The following is a 13,452-nucleotide window of genomic DNA, read 5'->3' on the forward strand; positions in this document are numbered from 1 at the left end:
AAAAGTAGTATAAAATCATCGTAATCATGTGCTCGAAATGACCCCATGCAAAGACTAAAACCGATTTGATATTTATGATTGATTGTCAGTTACAAAATGCGGAACGAATAAATGTATGTAAACACATTTAATTCTTTTAGTTACACGAAATGTAATTCTTGAGTAAGAAACGTCTAATACTGCTTCCATACTGGTTGGTTGGCTATACCAGTTGAAGTTTGACAGCTATTTACATTTGAAAAACTTCAGACTGGTGTTGAATTTTAAGAGTACATTTATCGTTAGCTTCTTGTCCTAAAATGTGATAGTTATTTCCTTGCTAATTAAACACGGTGACAAACTTAACGATACAGATGATTATTCTTTATTATGGTGACGAGAAGATTTTTCTGTTTTTATGTCTCTTTTTCATCAGTATTGTTGTATTCGCTCTGAAAATTTCTTTTCTCCTTTTCAATTCAAATCGCCAATAGAGCCTATGCCTCCGTATATTCTTTTCACAATGTCCAGACTGTTCCCAGTATAACCAGGACTGTTGGTGTAGCAGGAGGTCTGGGAAAATCGTCTTCTGCTATGGTGAGTTGTCACATCTGAATTTATTCAAATTAGAGCCGTCAGATCATGTCAGCTGATTTAGGCCTACTTGTCACCTACTGATTGTGGCCTGGATTTGTTCTCAACATGCTTAAGGGATAGAATGTTTAAAATCTTTTTTTTTTTTGCTTAATTTATAAAGAAAGTATTTCAGTGTGCTGCTGAATTTACCAACATATAATAGACATGTGAGAAGATATTTCAACGTGAGCTCAACGATGGCTTAGTATCTATATGAGAGATCGATTGGATATTCAGATGTGTTCTTATGACACGAGTACCTTCAATATCTGCTTTTGATTTGTTGGTCTTTGATGCATCAAATTGAACACCATGAACCAAACCATTCTTAAATTGCTTGGAAAACGGCAGAAACGCCAGTGCGTTGTAAGTCGTATCAATACAATTACATAATACTGCCTGCATGTTTGTTTGGGCTGCACCAGTATTGCATCGTAAAAAGGAAATCTGATGCAGAAATAAGATATATAACGACTCTAAAGATCATATGAAATAGTGTAAAACTTTGTAAAATATGGATGAACTGCTAGTGTAGGATACGATAAACACTGCACGTCATTTTACCGATAAGTGCAGTGCAAGATTTTGTTTGTATCCCATGAACGGGGTAACAATCTATAAAAACTCATTCAGAGCCAGATGTTGAAATTAAACGACTAGATCGTTGTCATTATTGGTATCTTTGTCAAAATTAGTGCTATTCATATTTTTGTACGCTCATTCTTTCAAAAAGCCCATTAATTCCACAAATAAAAGTTCTGTGAGTTTTGATTCGATTCCAATGGTACAGTGATGACATGAAGTTTAATGTCATTGTTTTTTATTTTGTTTAGGCCAATAAGTACATCACTGATATTTTGTAGTTTGTTTTAACTGTGTGAGCTGTTTGTATGTATTTTGAAAAGGCCCTGTTAAGATAATTGTCATTATTATTTCCTCTTGAAAGACTCGGATCTTTGATTCGCTACAGATGATAGTGTTTCACAGATCGGTTTGGCACCGATTTCCTTTTCTGACAGTAACTTATGCCTTATAATAAACACCCAGGACAATAATTTGTTGGGTTATCCATCACAAATCATAAAAGAAAGCAATTCTGATTTACAACCAACAGGGTATAGAGCATAATCTGGATAAGACTCAACAAGGTAGCTAGGTCCCATCATATTTTTCGTCTTTTAAAATACTGCTGTAAACAGACATTTATGTTCAGTGACATTTTCATAAGAAATATGAAACAAAAGGAAAACGAAAAATTGAGATTGAAGCTAAATTGATTATTACAAATTCAGCTTTGAAAATTGGAATATTTGCCGTTGCAAAAATTGTATACTAGCTTTCAATTTCTTCCATCTAGAATTAAGCAGCCAAGTGGTTTGTGATGAATTATCATTTATATTCAAAAAATTTGACTCTATTAATTCTCTTAACCTTTGTTCAGGTGCTGGAACCGGTGATGGCGTTTAAGATTAGTCACGTGACAACACCTCGACGGACCAATTAGACCACACGGATCTGTCATTGACATACTGCGACTATCATCGATTTTTCTCTGTAGTTTTTGTACTGTATGTTCGTAATGTTTTCTTTCCTTGTGGACATTTTCGATCCACTTTAGATGAATAAAAATTTCTACCCCTGATAAAACCAGGTACAATCTGCTGTCAGTATCATTTGTTCATAAAGTATTATGGGAAAATATGTTGGTTTGTTGTACGTTTAAATTTATATTGTGTTAATCTTTCTCGTTTACCTTTTTACGAGCTCGACAACAACAACATCATTTCTATCATACAGTTGTTTTTAAACTCTCAGTTGTGTGTGTGTGTGTGTGTGTGTGTGTGTGTTATTTAACAGTATATTGATGAAGTATAAATGAAGATAGATCAGAATGTTTGACGATTCATAATGACACATTCAGACTCTCTCTCCCTCCCCTTCCTCCTGTATATTATGTATGTATGTATGTATGTATGTATGTATGTATGTATGTATGTAAGTGTGTACAATTGTATTATATACTTTGCATACAAGTTTGTATGAATGTAATTGCATTTAAGTACCGGTAATTGTATTTTCGTTGTGTATGTTATCAGTGAAATATAAATGTCTGTCTTCATGACTAAGCAGACAATAGATACTCATAGCATATCATATAGGAGCGACAAAGACGCCATGAGGTGAGTTCGATGATTCTCGTAAGAGTGGTGACTCGCGATATTGTTTGAATAATAAATATGCATTTCTTGCAGTAAACGAGTATTGTACACTTGACAAATTGATAATAATGAAGTCACATAATGATATCCATATGCATATATACATCATATATATATATATATATATATATATATATATATATATACATGTGATAAGAATGTGATAAAACCTAAACGAGTATTGTACACTTCACAAATTGATAACAATGAAGTCACATAATGATATCCATATGCATATATACATCATATATATATATGTATATATATATATATATACATGTGATAAGAATGTGATAAAACCTAAACGAGTATTGTACACTTCACAAATTGATAACAATGAAGTCACATAATGATATCCATATGCATATATACATCATATATATATATATATATATATATGCATGCATATATATATATATATATACATATGTATATGTATATATATCCCATACATGCATGTACATACACACTTATCAGTCAATTTAAAGTCACATTCATCAACACTCCACACACAGCAGCACAGTAACTCGATGAAGCAGAGTACATAACATGTATAATGTATATGTTCGTATGTTGTGACATGTAAGTTGGGTGTGTACACCTGTGCGTTTATGCATGAAAAGTAAAATATCCATGCGTTGTAAATTCATCACCACTTAATATACCCGTACGGAGTGTAAAAAAAGGATAAGACAGCAAGATGTAAACAATGACAAGGTTATTACGTTCCAGTTTTCATATCTTTATTACTTCCTGAAACTTACACATTTCATTTAATGCAAGAGGCAAGTCATGAGTAGGTTAGATATAAGAGCTCTTAAGATCTGGAAATGAATGAGGAAGATGCATCGAAGAGGTTCTCACAGATAATGCCATTTCGAGGTAATTTATAGAATCCGCTCCTGCATAAAAGAAAAGAAAAAATACATATTAGTGATTAAGTATTATCGAGAATTTAATAGTAATAATTGCGAATTTGTTATTAGCTTTTCTAATAATTTTCGTCGTGAGATTGATATTTGCAGCAACTAAACAGACTACCACCAGCAGGGACAAAGGTACAAAGCCTAACACTACACTAGGGTGCCAACCCGGTGGAGTGGTACCCCTACCCACCCACAAAAGAAATCGGGCGAATATTGCCGACATCTCGTGGTTTGCCCCAGGTGACTAGCAGCAAACGGTGTCAACCAGGCACATTGTGCCATACGCTTGAATGAAAAAGAACGCAAAAGAGCCCCCTTGCACGCATTGCAAAAACAAGAATGTTAGTATGTTGAAATGTCTGTTGCTGATGGTTTCTAAATTAAAAAAATAATAAATCTAATCAACCGAACCCCCTCCGTGTTGTTGCTGCAGGGATCGCTAGAGGGGATTCATTCATTCATTCATTCATTTTCTTTTCCATTTCAAACTGAAACATACAAATATTGTTACAAAAAGATGAATACATAAATTACACCACAATACATAAAAAGTTTACAGAATATTTAAAGTATACGGAAATGCTGGGAATGTGGAAAAATGCTAAAAAGCAGTGTTTATGGTGCATTCCCCCATCATGCCTACACGTAACGCAACAATGATGTTAACGTAATTAATGCCTTTAGAGAAAAGTAAGAGAAAATTCTTACAGTCATGTCAACTCATTGCAAATTCAGTCCTCCCCCAAAAATCTGATCTAGATTGATCAAAGATAAGAAGGATATTCAAGATGCATAATCATTAATCATTAGAAAATGATTTAGAGGCAACTTACACTCCTGATCGCGGTAGTTTGCATCTCGTTTTCCAAGCTCCTGAGACGGAGAAGGTGTATCACCAACGACCAAATCCCTGCTGGGTGATTAAAATGGAACCAAGATGCATGATAAGCACAGGACAGGTGTAATCAGAAGGAGAGGGGTATATTTTATAAACAAACTTCCCGTTTTATTATTTTTTCCCCGTAACATAATCAACGTAACAACAGTCAGTTTTCTATGTATATATACCTATGTAGATACACATATTAGTATCAATATGTGTTGTAAATTACATTACACTACATTACATTACATTATATTACATTGCATTACAATACACTACATTACTTTGCATTGCATTGCATTTCATATCATTCAATTACATACTATATTCAAATATTATTCAGATTTCATCATGCATTATAGCATCGGTAGATTAGGTCGGATACAAAAACCACTTTTACGTAAAGCATGATTCCACTGATGAAAAGCTTTTCGGCATAATAGTAATAAATCTATTACTATTATGACGAAAATAAAAAAGTGTACATGTAGTTAGAAAGATGAATAAAATATCTAGACGCATTTTATGCGTACATTTATGTTTCTGAATAAAAAACATACAGTGATTCTTACAGTCAGTGCCAAGGACGTTATCATATCGATGTGTCTCTTACAGTTCACCAGATTGAAAGGCGGCTATAATCTTAATACTTGCAGATGTACTGTAAAACGTACAATAAGTTGGACAACATCGCAAAAAAAGAAGAAGCATAGGACATACGTAACAAACTTGATTTATGCTTTCAAATCTAATAACATACAATTGGTTGTGTAACAATATATAAAACCTAACTAAACATCCACTTTAAGGACCCATCACGTATAATATTCAACAGAACGCCACTTACTCCGCAGAACATCCTGTTTCCATAATTGTCACAGAAGCAGTCTTCATCATCGGCGCACCCTACGGGGATGAAAAGAATAAATTGAAAACCATATATGGATTTATTGATGACCATGATAATGTATGATACATGTGTATGGTATATAACATACATAGGCGACTGTTGTTATAACGAAGCCCTCAATAACAGCCGGTTTTCTTTCGTTTTATCGAAGTTTCGTTATAACGTATTCCTTATAAAGCAAGTAAAATGTACACATACATATGTATATATATATATATATATATATATATATATATATGTATATACATATATGATAATAATAACATATGATAACAAATTCATATACAAAGAGCGACATGGAGAGAGAAAATGATGTAGGGGAGGTCTTTGGAAGCAAAAACCCTCAACTTCAGTTATCTTGCTGGTACTTGTTGCATAGCGTTTCTTCGATGATATTGTCGGAAGTTAGAAACAGACAAACAAACAAACAAACAAAGAGTCACTAGTACTTACTGCGGAAGTCGTAGTTGTCAAATCTTCTCTGGTATGGGTAATACTGCTCCGCCATTTCGTCACTCTTGGCTTTCTTGTTCTCACTTGCGGCAATGGCGACAACGAAGAGAGCTACAACTAGCGCGAAGAGCAAAACTCGGGCCATTTTGGTTTGGTGTTTGAATTCTGTAAAGAATGAATCAGATGAAGAAATATAATTGTTAAGAAAGGGTATCGAAAGATGAGCTAGAAAAGCTCTCGCAGAGCGCAGACCTCCGCCAAGCAGCTCATCTCCATCCATTACACGCATGCTGAAAATCGCCCAATTTCCCAACAAAGAAGCCTTTTGTTTATGGTATCAGGTTCCAGCTACGCTGCAACTCGCCCGAGCATAGCACGCACTTCACAGCGGTGTATGAATACCTCAAATACCCGCAGCTTGAACTTCCAAGTTCATTGACCCCATCTGCCAAAACATTTTAAAAAAAAATCCTTCAAAATCCCTAAAAATTCTCGGATCACTACCAAACTTGCATCATCTGTTTCTTGTGTCATTATTATCATTTTGCAAACAGGCAAACCAACACCGAAGGTAACAAGATTAGATTGCTCGACTCTTTCCTAATCCAATCATTCTCGGTCATGCTTAAATATTTCCATTTATAATGCCATGAAAATAAGAGCCTCATGTGAGAAGAATTGTTAATATATCAACTTGTACAATCTTGAGTCAACTCCTTGACAGGGACAGTGCTCTCCGTTGTCATTTTTAGAATATATGATATTAACATATATTATTAAAGAGCGAGAGAGAGAGAGAGAAAAAAAGAATCAGGCACCGTTACAAGCGTTATTCAAATAGGAAGATATGCAACATGGCAACGACTGCTCCTGGCTTACCTTTCTGTGGCGATGGAGAAGACTTGAGTTATCTGTGTCCAGACCAGCTAATGCCAAACCAGGTGACTCGCCCAGTATTTATGCAAGTCGTGAGTGTATTATTTTCTAGATGGTGCCAACCATCCGGTTATGACACAAATGGGCAGATGGAAAACTTACCAGAAGTGTTTTCCACTCAATGACACCCAAAAAAAAGAAAAAAAAGAAGAGAGATTAAATGAGAAACTTTGAAGTATCATACGGGTGAAATTGTGATCAGTATTGGGAATGATTGATAATATTATCAGAATTTTTGTGAAATCATAAACAATGAAATATGTGCTCTCAATTCTGAAGACCTCTTGCATTTTTTGTTGTTGTTGAGATTAGACACCTGCTAAAATTGACTTACACAGAAGTTTATATGAATCGCATTGTTTCATAATGAGTACACATATAGGTTAAGAGGAAAACGGAAACCACGGAACTGTACCACAGCTTGTTCTCATGAAAATTATAGAAAATATCTTGATAATTCAACTGCATTTAATTCCGAGGACAATAACCCCTTCAAGGCTTTTTTTTTTTCGAACTGTCATAACCCTGTGGGTTTTTTTTTTCCAATGGAACCCTCTTCCACAATAATGAGGATGACAAATGCCTTAATGAAGGTGATTTATCTTTGAAACAAGACAAATTCCAGCTCGATCAATTGATATTCATACCTTACTACAAGATCCTTAGTAATCAATATCTACTCTTCTTGATATCAAGATTTGTCCGTTTGTTCACTGCAACACATTTTTGTCTTTACTTTATATGGAATTCAATGATCAATATTAAGAAGTTCTTGACATCGAAAAAAAGATGAACACAAATTGTGCCGCACAATCAATTCTAATTTGGAGCACTGTTAGGTAGCAAAATTCATTCTCATTTCGAGAGTTATTGAGCAAACTAACTAAAGGAAGACTGCTGAGGGTAATTTTCGCCTTCAATGTCCGTGTTTGTCTTGTTTATGTGTATGTGTATGGATTGTATTGGTTACTCACTAAAGCATCTGATGATGGTTCCTTTAAAGTACTTCTCAAATAATTGGAAGAATATTCTTGATAATGTTGCATGGCATAACGTATGTAATCAACATTCCGTGACTCATCATGATACTCCTGCTCTTCGTATAGCATACTTTTAATTCAAACCGAAACTTTTTTCAATTCTAATGAATTTATTGGGAATTTTCTGCATTGAATATATATTACAAATGAAATACAGTCATTTCTTTTTGTTTTTAAGACAATAAAACATACAGTGTGTACATCTGAACACAACTAATATACGTGTACAGATTAAAGAAAAGAATAAGACAACACGTCAATTGGGAACCACTCGGGATAAAGTGAATCAAATGATCTGACTGCATATGGCGCATGTATTGGGAGTGTGAATGCAGAAGACTGACGTCAAATAAGCATAAAGCTTGAAGATACGACGGTCTTGAAAGAGAAGAAAAAAAAAAGAAATTGAGCAAAACATACATCATGTATACTTATCGAAAACAAAAGAAAAGAAGAAAAAAGGCAGAGTCATTCTGGCATCACATTACGACGAAATTGTATAGACACTGTATGTACTCAGAAAGAGGTGAGTGAGGTGAGTGCTGGTGCAAGTGTGGTTAATCATGTCGACCCCCTTGAATATACAGCTAGATTTCGTCTAAAGACACACTTTGATTAAAAGAGTGATAAACGTTATTTACACTGCTTTGCATGTTTCAACCCTCTTGTGAAAGGATAATCGCGTTCCCAATTCCTTGATTTCTTAACCCCTCGTTTTATTATTTCCTTGGCGGTTTTACAAATGTATGGTGGAGCATAAGATATGACAACGTGCATCACTTTATGTTACATGTATCCCATAGAAGTAACTTTGGGAGTTAATGTTGGTGTCAGTTATGAATCCATACTACTGGTAACGAAATTACAAATGCATCTACATACACGAACATTAATCACTTTTAAAGCTTGATACGCTCCCGTTCTGTCATTGTATGAATTATATGGAGTTAAATACGCGAAAACTTGCGGGTATACAACGTAGCAAATTCAATATTCAGACCGTGAGTCAGTTTCCGAGAGAACAGAAATAAATCAATGCCACAATATGAGATCAAGAGCTATTCGCTCTTTTGTTATTTTAGCTTTACTATTTTTACGGACATGAACCATACGGCTCCATGACGGTACGTCTATTACAACAAGTTGGCCGAGACTACCAAGGATTACAATGAAAAGTATAGTAAACGATAATTATTGTAACAGTTCATGGCTAATGTAGCAAACATCTATTTCGACCACACCAGGAATACATGCAGTATGTGCAAGGGATGGCAAGTCATCTTTTCCTTACAACATTCTAAGATCCTCATGAGTGTCAACAATGCAGCCGTTAGAATGTATTCTGTATTTTGTACAGATCCGAACCTTGACATGGGGGAAATTTACAGGCTTTTAACATAGGTCCCTCGCATTGGACATTGCTTGAGTTTATTACAGTAAAAGACGCAAAATTTACGAAGAAAATTGCCATGGCTCATATATCACTTCACGTTTCCATACTGAATTTGTATTCACTTTGCGCATGAGTTCAAATGTATACGTACGTATATATTATGTGTTTAAGAATGACCGAATAGAACAATTTCACGTGCATTGCCCATCGGTAATGTTGTACATTACTTGCACATTAAATATTGCTGTGTGTAGGAGTCTTTCCACGATTATAGTCTGTAAACAGAGGAAACACTAATATTCCGTAGTCTTCAGCAAAACTGTCTTCATTTTCCCTTGCCTGGTATATATTATAGGAAAGTTATATCTCCTTAATAATGATTTCTTTCTCGATCCGCTTCACTAAGTTCAACGCTTGTCCCTATTATCTATAATATCGTTATGGTTTCATTTGCGTGCTTCTTTTATGATAAAAGTTGTTTAAACAGTAATGTAAAGAATTGAAAATCCAAAACCTATAGGTACTGCAATACAAGATGTATATATTATAGGATATATAGATCATTGTCAGTTCCTGTGAAGCAGGGAATTAGCAAATGTACACTCAAAACACATATGCACGCACGCACCGCACACGCACACGGCTTTGAGGGTAGCTTTAGGACTAGAACTGATTTCATTCAATCGATAGTTTGAATTGGCGTCTTAAATGCAGCTTTGACTTGAAATAAACTTCCCTTCGTGCACTCGTGGACATGCCGACTCAATGTACCATCCTACAATGCATTAGTTTTTCTGAATTTCTATGTTATGCATACGACTGTATTTTGAATTAGGAGGCAATTAACCATTTATAAACTCTTTATTACCAAAAAGAAAGGAGAGGAAACAATGTCTGAAGGCAGCTTGAAATGTACCTGACACACACGTTTACGAGCTGTCTATGATAGTTCCAAGCAGCTGTGTACCATAGCCGGTTAGCGAAGTATGAATTTGCAAAAATCATTAAGGCACAACACAGGACATCTTTTTATTCCTCCTTATAATTTCCTAGGGTTGATCTACCATTAAGCGGCATTGACGTTCTCAGGGGTAGACTATATATACTTGGTAAATAGCAGTTTCGTCAGGATTTATGAGCGCTTTCATTCCATTTGCTGCATGTGTATTAACGTCACCAGATATTAAAGAATCAGCCAATATTGACAGATGAAGGAAATTCCGTTTACAGAGCATACACTCTCGCACATTTTCTTCATAACTAAAACATGTTAAAAACAGACGCTCCGTGAAAGAGACTTTCTGCCGATTTATTGGCTGGCCATGTTAAGATATGAAGAATATATCTATATATACGTGTTTGTGGTCACTCACACATACACACACACACACACACACACTCTCTCTCTCTCTCTCTCGCTCTCTCTCTCTCTCTCTCTATCTCTCTCTCTCTCTCTCTCTCTATATATATATATAATATATTATATATATATATATATATTAGATATATATTATATATATATATATATATTACATATATTATATATATATATTAGATATATATATATATATATATATATATATATACATTGTATATACCTACTATATGCAATGGGCATAGTGATTATATAAGATGAATACAATATCAATACAGATATTAGACAATCTGCGGTATAAATAGAGAGGAAACATTGTTTTAGTGTCTTGAAGTTTCAAAAAGGTATTTTACTCAAATATGGTAATATAATTATTAACGCCGTCTTTTACCGATAAATGCATTGTCTGTGTATATACCAGCCATAGATCAATGTTAGTGAGCTGCCTATAATAATGAATGTCTATTTATTGAAAGGAAAAGACTAATTCCTAATAATTTTGAATAATTATATTCTAATGTTTCAAAGAAGAAACAATTGATATGTTGGGATCTATGTAAATGCAAAATAATGCATCTGAAGACTAGTGAAGTTAATCTTATTTGGAACTACGTAGAAAAGACGCAACAGTCATGGCAGTCAACGTGGTCAGATTACAATACAAAATTAAAATAACGCATTCACTGCTTACCGCAATTGCTTGCAAACTCTGCCACGTACTCTGTAATGATCTTTTGGGATGTCTTATCATCACTTAAAGGTACGTCATTCGTTGTACAACGAAGACTATTTTTGCCAATGTGATGAGTTCTTTTATTCCAAAGCGAGACAATTTTTGCGTTGATACATCGGAACAAAGTCTTAACATACATATTAAGCACGAAAAATGACAAAATAGCGTTGGTGCAAGTGACATATTTTGTCAAAGTTTTCATTAAGTTAATCATTAGTATATATGGATGTTTCAGAAATAGAATAAACTCGTAAAAATAACAGCGATAAACCAAACCTGAAAGACGGTTCATTGGTGACTTTTAAAATCGTGCTGTGTAATTTTATTTAACCAGCTGGCTATAGGTTTATCCGCTTATTATTAGACTGGTTGCCGTGGTAAACACGATAAGATATCAGTTAGCATAACAAGATATGTATATTAAAAATGTTTAAAAGCTTTTCATTCTAAACGTGTCTACAGTTTCGGAGCCCGTAATCGCTAAATGAATTTAAAGCTCAGGAGGTCTTATATAAATCTCCTTTTATAGAAGAGCAACGCAGGTTATACCAATACACACTTAAAACGAGACCATCATCATGGCATGCATGTAGATGACAGCAGGGTATCCTACAAGCAATAAATCGGGAACATGAACACACACATTATGTTGGTAGAGAACAGTTCAGTGATATTTCGGACGTTGAAACACATACTCAAATACGGAACGTTTATTTTCTTTATCGCATTAGCCATGTATAGGTTCTAGCTGGATGATTATACCTTTATCATATTATGTGACATAAAAAAACTGCTTGTTTAATCTTAACTCGTTTCAGAGGAAATTTAAGACAACAATTAAGAAATAACCTTCCCGAAAAAGAACTGGAGAAGTGATAAACGGTGACACGACTAAGTAGTATTCTTGCCATAAGCATAATTACAATCACATTGTCCTTAAATCATTAAGTATTCATTTTTTCAACACACTTGAGCGATTAAGGAACATTCTTAAAATGGCTCTACGGAATAATGGCTGTGCCAGAGCATATGCAACAGGGTTGACTGTGCTGTTACAGAAAGCAATCCACCTTCCGGTTTTCTGCAGGGTCATAGCAAAAGCCACCCTCAGGAACGCTGAGCGACTGGTGGAGGCAAATAATAAAGCGATGCTGCTCGGTAACCAAGTAACGAAAAAGACGAGCATCACTAGCGCCATCGTACGAAAAGCTTTTGCGTCACCAGTTACTTGTTTTCTTTGCAGTCTCGCTTGCTTCAGGTTTGTACAAGAATTTTGACGTAGTTCTTGCAGTGACCCTTGACGGGAGCCAGAATTCTTAGCCACAGCTTCATTGTTCTCATTGTGGTAGACGTTTCTACCCATAACTTCTTGATCCATTTCACTGCGAGACTTGATTGTTGGTCGATTTTTTCGGTTTCGGGATTTTTCTTGTCTGTTACATGGTAAAGAACTGAGCGCGTTCAGATCTTTCGCTCTTATCTGACTAGTAACTGTCGTACTAAGATTGACATTGATATATATTCTAAGACAGAGAGGTAGGAGAATACAAAACGGGATAATCGCTCGCAAAAGTACCGTTATGATGCTGGATGGTAGGAACTTTACGTAATTGGGTTCACACCAACCTGATGGGCCCACACGTCCGTTTGGATAGACAAAGTCCCAAACAGTACTTGTCCCCATCCAGATAACAAAGGGAACCACCCATGTCATTGCGTTCACCAGAGCGGCAGTCTTTTTGCTCCTCTGTTGATAGTGGTATATAGGTAAGGAAGTCGCTACGTAGCGATCAAAGCAAATTACCACAACGCCGAAAGCTGAGACACCAGGCAGTGCGTTTTCAACACCATCATAGATTCTGCAGGTGACTTCTCCTAGAGTCCAAGAGCCGCCAAATAGGTAAACTTGAGCGCGAAACGGCATGCAGATCAACCCCACCATTAGATCAGCGATGGTCATGTTGAAGAT

Source organism: Diadema antillarum, unplaced genomic scaffold, assembly GCF_040938485.1.
Source record: "Diadema antillarum isolate AM-2024a unplaced genomic scaffold, OU_Dant_1.0 scf00000031, whole genome shotgun sequence".
In the NCBI taxonomy this organism is placed as follows: domain Eukaryota; kingdom Metazoa; phylum Echinodermata; class Echinoidea; order Diadematoida; family Diadematidae; genus Diadema; species Diadema antillarum.